Source organism: Grammomys surdaster, unplaced genomic scaffold (assembly GCF_004785775.1).
Source record: "Grammomys surdaster isolate TR1022 unplaced genomic scaffold, NIH_TR_1.0 125852, whole genome shotgun sequence".
Lineage (NCBI taxonomy): Eukaryota > Metazoa > Chordata > Mammalia > Rodentia > Muridae > Grammomys > Grammomys surdaster.
The window spans coordinates 1,831,288-1,840,009 of NW_021620678.1; the positions used below are offsets into that span (position 1 = coordinate 1,831,288).

Below are 8,722 nucleotides of genomic sequence, written 5' to 3' on the forward strand. Positions count from 1 at the left end.
AACTACAAGTCCTCTAGTGGCTGTGACTGTAGAAAAAAAAGCCATTAGTGGAACAGCAGTGGAGGGAGATAAAGTGACAGAGGAAAGACAAGTCCCACAGAGCCTCCTCCCTATGGACAGTGACAGTATAATCGAGTTCCTGTTTTAAAACACTCTGGTAACTGAATGAAATCTTGACCAGGATGGAAAGATGTAGAGGGTAGGAAAAACTTACTTTGTAGTAGAAAGTAAGGTTTGACTGTTTTTACTCTCCATAGCTTCAATTATTGTAATAGCCAGTGTTATTGATACTGACGTGTTGATAGGGAAGTAAAATATGAAATCATGAGATGTATGAAAAAGGTTGATGTGTTTGAAATATTACTTACCTGAAGATGACATAATGAAGGCATAGCCAGAAGCAAAATGAAGAAGTATCCTGGAAGTCAGATGGTCTGAGGCCTTGACTGTTAGTCCAAGATATTCCATTCCAGGAGGATATTTTATTCCACGAGGTAGTGAGGGTACAAACAAGTAATTTATACATTAAGTTATAATTCACATACATCTTGTGCACATTTCAAAGATCTGCTAAAATTGGTCATTATCATCCTATTTTTACATATAGAGGAACTGCATTCTGTATCATTGAGAATCTGCCGTATGCTAGGTGCTATGTTAAACCATGAGCATGCAAGGAAGCTGTAGTCTGATCAAAGTCACTCGCATAAAAGGTTGCAAGATAAAGGCATTCATAAAGTATAGTGGGATGGAAGACTTCCTGGAGGAAGTGAGCTTGTGGGGATACACGGGTGATAAGGGTTGTTTAGGATATCAAATAAGCAAGTGATTTAACTGAACCCTCAACCCTAATGTCTAGTGACCAACTCTGTCCTCACTCCCCCTGTCTAAAGACAATCTTCCATCCTTGATTTTGAGTCCCACTGATATTTCCAGTAACCAGTCTACCTGCTGTGCCGTGAGGCCAGAGATTGCAATTTTTAAAAAACAATTCCATTTTCTCTTTCTAGAGGGAAATTTTTGCATGTGCCCAGAGGACCTGAGAAGACGGAATGCTGAGGTAATTCTGGGAATAAGTGAAGAAGGTCCCGAGACAGAAAGGCAGAAGTACCCACTTCAACACAGCCTCAAATTCAGTTTCAGTTACCCACAGTCAACTATAGCCCAGAAGTACTAAGTGAATATTTTTTTAAAAAATCATAAAGTTTAAATTCGATGCCATTTTGATAGCATCGTGCTCTAAACACCCCACTCCATTCCACATGGGACTCAAAATACCCCCTTTCCCAAATTTAGGTGTGTTGTATATCCTGCCTCTCTACTGGTCACTTAAAGGCTATTGGGTAGATTGTTGAGCCATGGGTGTGCTTTGTTTGAGTAACCCACTACAGTAGCCTACATCTACTTTATAGCCCTGCTCCCCTTTATGGTGGCCTAAGATTACTTCACAAGGCCTGCTGCCCCTACTTCCTGCCATCAAGCAGGCACTGGATTTTTAAAAGGTGAACACACTACAGTAAGATACTTTTGAGTGTGTTGCAGGCATGCATGCTGAGGCTCCAAAGTGTGTCTGGTGCCCAAGGAGAACAGAAGTAGGGATTGAATCCCCTGTAACTGGAGTTCTAGATGCTTACGAGCCACCATGTGGGTGCTGGGAACCAAGCCTGGCTCCTCTGCAAGAACAGCAAAAACTCCTAACTGCTGAGGCATCTCTCCAGCCCCTTGTTTTGCTTTGCTTTTTGAGACAGTCTCACTTTCTAGCTCAGGCTGACCTGGAACTCTCTGTGTACACCACCAGACTGGCCTCGAACTTATGGAGAGTCTCCTGCCTGTCTCCTGAGTGCGAAGATTAAACAGCATGTGCCTAGCCTCCGTGTAACATTATCGAAGTATATCATGGCTGTTCCTCATTAGTCATCTCTTACTATGCCTGGTGTGTGAGTTAAACAGTATCACTGACAGATTGATAGACACATACAGGAAAAAACCATAGTTCATAAAGGGTGTGGTGCACTGGCGTGTCAGGCCTCCAGTGAAGTCTGAGCGAGCTTCCTCCATCTAAAGGAGAAAGGCTGTAAGAGGCCTGGTGTGCATTGCATTCCAGTTGTGCTGAAGCTAAGGTTCCTGGGCTTGACTCCGAATCATGTAGGAATGAGAGCAAGGGAGGAGCCTGTGGCGATTCTCCAGATTCTTTCTGGGGTGACAGTAAATGTCAAGATTAGACAGATGATGATCTGAGATGGGGTAGCAGGAAAAAGATAAATTCTGGTTTGGACATTTTTAACATGAGGATCCTGTGAGTTGAAGACCACTGGGAGACAGGCTAGTGGTGAGAGATGGAAAGAGGAGGTTTGCAGCCAATTCTGAAGCCTTGAAGGGGTCGGCACATGGAAACGGTGAGGCCATCGGAAATAGATGAGGCACATCCGAAGACTGCAGCCTCCATATGCAGAGAGCAGAGGAGTTACTTAGGTTCAGCAGAAGCGGGGGATGGGCCCATGCTGGTGAAATAAACTCCCCTAATGTAGTATTAGGTAAGGGAAACCTTTTTAATTGTTTCCCTCCATTTGAGGGTCACAACTTAGTTGCAATACTGTAGTACACCACCACCCCCATCCCCAGTACAAACATGTTCTTTGATAATGAGTTGCTTGGCAGGGTGAGTTTTGTTGTTTTTTTTTTTTTTTGGTTGGTTGGTTTTTTGTTTTAATTTTCTGAACTGGGAGTTTATTTTAAGTCAATGGACTTTACTCTGCTTAGCTTCCAAGATTCCTCTGACCCCAGTAAGCCCACTGCTACTAGCTCTCCCATTTGGAAGCGTCCCTCCTCCAAAAGGTTATCTTCTCTAGCTAGCTTCATGCCCCAGGAGGTGTTTAGTCTTCCATCTTTGAACCCCCTCTCTACCCACAACTCTTAAGCAGCCTTGGTCTCTTTTGACCCTCACACTTGTTTGTTAAGGACTCTGACCTCCCCCTTAGGATGTCTCACTAGCAGCTCTAAATCGGTACATCCAGACCCTCATCCTTCCCCCCACGTAGGCTTCCTCAGTGTCCCCTGTATCAGTGACACTGCCTTGTTCCAGTTTCTCAGGCTGTGAGCCCCAGAGGCCTTCTGGTTGCTTGACTTTTACTTTATGTCATAATTATCAGATTCCTTTTGAGATACAAGATGGCTACCAAATACATGGATTATCCATGCTACATTCCAGTAATAGTACCATAATATTAGCAGGCTGGCCTTGAACTGACAGAAATCTTCCTGCCTCTGCCTCCAGAGAGGGTCTCACACTATAACCCAGGCTGACCTCGAACTTATGGTGTCGCTTAAGCCGGGCTTGATCTCACGTCAGTCTTTCTGCCTTGATCTCCTGGGTATTGGGATTGGCTAGACTTCATGATCACCCTCTGTATACAGGCTGCACTTGCTGCTGCTGGCACAAAGTTACCTAGCTCTGGAAGGGAGGAAGGGTGCAGGCAGGAATGGCTGGAATCTCAGCCTAAGGGCCATCCCCTGCCCCTCAGGAGTGCTGTGAAGAAATGCCAGTAAGCCAAGTTTTGAGAACTGTATGTGTGCATGCGCACGTGAGTGCATGTGGTCACAGCTGCTGTTTCAGATGACAATGGACTTGATGCTCAGAGGACAGCTTACATAACAGTCAAGGAGGATCCTCGTGAAATAAACCTCAAGCCAACTCACATTACTCTAGATTCAGAGTCTCCCACTGGCTCCCAGCTCACGCAGAATAAAGTCTCAAGGCTTTGCCACAGCAGACAAGGCTCTGCCTGATGTTGTGTTCTCTTTGACCTCTGAACCCGCTTCTCTGCCTCACTCACGGTGGCAAGTTTGTTCATTTTCATCCTAAGCCTTTGTAGCTGTGAGGCCTTACTATGCCCAAGGCTGACTTCCTTGATTTGTGGTATTGTTTCTCCCTTTACCTGAACGTAGGATTCAGCAAGGAAAAGGCTGTGCCATGTTCTCAAGAGCATTCCTAGCCGGCCCTAGAGCCTGAGTGACCGAACATCTGAATGCACTCTATTGAATCAGAAGTATATACTCTAAAATGAAATTAAGCACAGTTGCACATAAGAAGTTCTGTTATGAATGATGACCCTTCAAAAAGGAATTGCTGGATCTTTTTTTTTAAGCAAGCGTGGTTTTTAAAGAAACTTTCTCCATTGAGGAGAAGTGGGATTTCACACATCCTGAATCCTCCCAATTACTTGCTATTTTTTCTGAGTGTCTCCTGACAGCAAAGGCTGAAATTCAGATGTCCTCACACTGGGGTCTTTATTCCCACGCTGTGACTTTGTCCTCCTTCAGTCACAGAGCTGACTTGAAGTAAACCACTGAGGTGGCTTTATCCCCAACTCTGTGCTGCCTGTCATGCCTGCTGGGTCAGTCAGCACTTGCTCTGGATTCTGCCCTTTACTCGGAAGAGGAGGGATTTGGTTTTAAGGTACCCGCTGAAACCCCTCTAAGAGGTTCTGAATAGAACTATTTGCTGTTTGCCCTTCCTCCCCACACCCCAGCCTTGCAAGCTGATGGAGCCATGGTTAAGCATTCCATGCGGCTGACTGGGAAACTGCTGCTGAGGAAGCTGCTGGCCAGGAGCTCTCAGAGCCCTGGAACTTGGCAATGGAGCTGTTTAATGTACTGATGGGACCCAAGAAGGCCCTTAGGTCACAAAGGTGGGACCCTGAAGCCAGTGTTACTTCAATGTGTTCTCTCTTAAATTCTTTGTGAGGTGAAAACAGTGGCTATCCTGCTCACATGCAACTTAGCTTGAAGAAAATTGTTCAGACTTTCGTTAATAAGAAGCTGGAGAAATGGCCCACTAAAGACTCAGGTCGAGCAGCTCACTGTGGTCTGTTACCCCGGCTTCAGGAGACCCAGCATTCTTCTGGTCTCCATGGACATTGCATTTCTATGCACATAACTACACATGTGCATGTAATTAAAACTAAGATCCTTTAAATATCCCATTACTAAGGATGCAGATTACTTCTCCTAGCCATTTGACGAATATTTACTGAGCACCTACTATGACCAAGGTAACAGGCCAGCTCTATGCCAGGCTTCTTCCTGTTTCAATTAAAATGTATAACCAAGCAGGCATGGTAGTACACATCTATAACCCAGCACTGGGGCTGCCTGGACCCAAATCGTGAGGCTGCAGCTAGAGGTCGAAGAGTTCCAGGCATAGCCTGGGCTATAGTACATAAGACAACATGACTCAAAAAAAAAAATGTGAGCAATTATAGTGAGAAAATGGGTTTTTAAATATAAATCCAAGCCCAGTGGTGGTGGTGCACACCTTTAATCCCAGAACATGGAGGTAGTACAGGCGCATCTCTGAGTCTGAGGCCACCCTGGTCGACAGAGCAAGTTCCAGGAAACTCTATCTCGCAAAACCTAAAAATAAAATAAATTTTTAGAAAAGTTTATCATTTAAAAAAGCAGTGAGATGCCACCTCAGAAGGCAGGAATGAAGACTAAGTTAAAATCTTAGAACTTCAAATTGAATCAAATAGAGAAAACTATCCAAAGATTAATGCCAGTGGCATCCAGAAATGTCCCTCTTCACCTTGGGTTCAGCCTCCGAACTCTAAAGGCCTTGCTTAGCCAGTTGAAATATGTCTCCTTTTTGTGCAAAAGATACAAAGAACAAAGAGAAAGGAAGACAGGCTTCAACTAGCTGCAGGTGATGTGGGGGCAGGGCGAGTTAGAAATACGGAGGTGAGAACTGGGGAGGTTGAGGGAGATGATGAGTCTTAAATTGTGAGAGGACCTTGGGTCCAGCTTGCTCAAGAGCACGTGAAGTACCATGGGTCCAAGGAAAGATCCTCACTCTTGACTGTGGCAAGCCTGGACTTAGAACCACCAGCTCACTGGCTGGTTAACTCAGTTAGCTTGTCGCTAACAGAACTCCCGGCTTAGAAAGCCTCCCACCCCTTTTCTTCCTTCTCTTTTGGGTCAAGATTTGTATCACAAGCTAAGAGTTATGTAAATAGTCTGGAAGCACTTACCAAGCCATTTCTCTAAGATTTTAACATCATGATTGACCAGGGAAGACTTTTACTTTTTTCCAGTGGCCTTTACGTTTCTCTGGATGGAAGGATGTGAAGACAGACTTTTTTTTTTTTAATTGAGGCCAGCAGCAGCTTGTTACTGGACCATACCCAAACTCAGAAGTTTTCTTATGTGAATGTGAGCATTGGGGGCAGGCGGGTTTTGTTAAAACTGAAACGTAAAGGAACAGGCATGTTTCGGTGAACCTCCTGCGTTGACTCTAGCAGCAAGAAAACAAAACCACATAATCTAAGGCTCACGCCCAGCTCTGCGCAGCAGGGTGTCTGCTAGTTCCTGTGTGGTTTGCCTGCAGACTGCAGACTGGCTGGGGGTAGCTTGGAGGGAGAGCAAGAGTCAGGGAGGAGGAAACTGTATTGATGGATCTGGGGCTTGCACCCTGCTTCAGTGTGGTGCTCAGAAGCCAGCACAAGGCAGACCTGTAGGCTGAGGCAGCGCGGTAAACTTGACATCTGAATGCATCTTCCCACTGGCAAAAGACGAATCTAATAACTCCTTGTCAAAGCCGAGCTACACACTCAACTCAGCCTCTTCGCTTCCCAAAGGTATGTCATGCAACGTGGGTGCACGCCCTCTGGAAACCTTGAGCGCTTTTAAGATTCTGTTCTCTGTAAGCCAAATCTAATGAAAGCTAGTCCTACTGGTTTTTCTAAACTTTGCTGGCAGCACTTCAGCCCATCAGCCTAGGCTTCTCATCTAGTTGGCTTGTGTTAGTAGGGATTGGATTCAACTTCTGTCAAGTGAACTAGAGAAAACTTGGTCTTTGCTCGGCTCATAGTAAAGAAAAACAGCATTTCCACTAACTGACTTCAGAGCAATCTCTGGAAAAGACTTTGGATGTTGAGGTCCCAGAGGTAAAAATCTCCCTTCAATAGTGAAGTCAGGGTGTGGGAGGTGGCAGGGGATTGAACATCAGTGACTGGAGCCCGGACTCTGAGGTCAGAAGCTCTCTCTTGCTCAATTTCTTCACCAACTCGAACTGCTAGTTCTGGTGGCATTTGCTCTCTTTACGAAGAACACTGGTCTGGATTCCTTTAATAAGAGAAAACTTCACGTGGGAAGACATGAGGAGAGGGTGTTGTCTATCTTTGTCTCTTTATTAATAGTTATGTGGCATCTTTAAGACCATCTCTGGTTTCTGCTCTTGTCCCCATCTGTTTCAGAACATGAGGAAGGAATGCAAAGACCAGGTTTTCGCTAACTTAACCATGACTGCATCCACCTACCTCAAAAGTAGCTCTAATAAGGCATATGTAACAATTTGTATATCATTAGAAGTACACAACCAGAGGCAAACTAAAGGGGGCTACTTGGGATCTAAACCACCACAGGGGTAAAGCAGTTATGAACACACATTGTCAGAGGATGAGAAACTTCAGTGGAAGAGTCTTGCATATGGGAACATTTATTGTACACTGTTAATTTGTTATGGGGTCCCTTTTTTTTCCTTCATTTTTGATTTCAGAAAGAGCATTTAGTTTAATTTGGTCTCTTTTAGTGACTCGACGTGGTCTACAAAGCTTGACATTCATAGTGTAATTTTAGAGAGGTCCCCTTGAAAAAGCAGCCACTATTAAGTAGTGCCTCTCTCCCACCCACCCCTCAAGATAGGGTTTCTCTGTGTAGCCCTGGCTGTCCTGGAACTCGCTCTTGCTCTCACTCTCGCTCTGTAGACCAGGCTGGCCTCGAACTCACAGAGATCCTCCTGTAAGTAGTATCTTTCAATGCCAAGTTTTAAAAACTTCTGACTCATACCCTTCTTGAGAGTTTTTTTGTGTTCTGGTTTTCCATAAAAGAATGCAGCCCCACATCACTGAAGAAAACTACCCTATTAAACCCAACTCGGAGAGTCTCCCACATAGTAAACTGTAATCTCATTCTCCCTAAATTGTAATAGCTTTCATCTTTTAAAAATGACTTTACTGAAGCTGAGGGGAAGGAGGTGATCGATCTATTCAATATGAAGAAATGCTTTGCTTCTAACAATAGCTTCCACGCCTTAGGCTTTCAGTTGTTTTATACCTACCTCAGAGGGACACCATAAGAATAAAAGAGTTAACATAAATACCATGTACCTTAGGGAAAGGCGCCATGAAGACACATGATGGGAACATTATTATTTCTCTAAATCTTAATCATTTTCCCTCCCATTTCTCATACAAAACGCATCTCTCTTGCTGCCCAGAGCCTGCTCTTTTGGAACCATTGCCTTCTAGAAGAGCTGCCAATGATTTCCATGTGTCTGTTGATTCCCCAGTGATTTCCATGTGTCTGTTGATTCCCAAAGAACAACACCTGCTAGTGTTGGCAGCATCAAGAGCTCAGGCCTGAACTTGAGCAAAAAAGTGCCCTTTTTCCTGGCTCTAGAAAAGTCTATAATTGTTCACAAATATGTCATTAAGTGTGATTCCATCGGGCTTTCTTAACTGAGCAACAGTTGCCTCTGGGTCAATCCAAAGACAGAATCTTCAGCCTCCCGTGAAGCAAGCTCAGAATTTGATGAAGTGGGGCAGCCAGGTAGCTCAGTGAGTAAAGATGCTTACCAGCAAATCCAACACCGTGAGTTCAGTTCCTGGGACTCACATGGTAGATAGATAGATAGATAGATAGATAGATAGATAGATAGATAGATAGA

The 8,722-nt window shown here is 44.5% G+C and overlaps 1 protein-coding gene across 1 annotated transcript in view; it reads left to right on the forward strand.

Moving 5' to 3' along the window:
- The first annotated feature begins 6,390 nt into the window (after positions 1-6,390).
- The window catches only part of Grap2 (GRB2 related adaptor protein 2), a 76,209-nt gene continuing 73,877 nt past the window's right edge, over positions 6,391-8,722 (forward strand). Inside the window, exon 1 of the mRNA XM_028789846.1 lies at positions 6,391-6,632. The gene's annotated coding sequence lies outside the window, so the exon portion shown is untranslated. The remainder of the gene's footprint in view (positions 6,633-8,722) is intronic.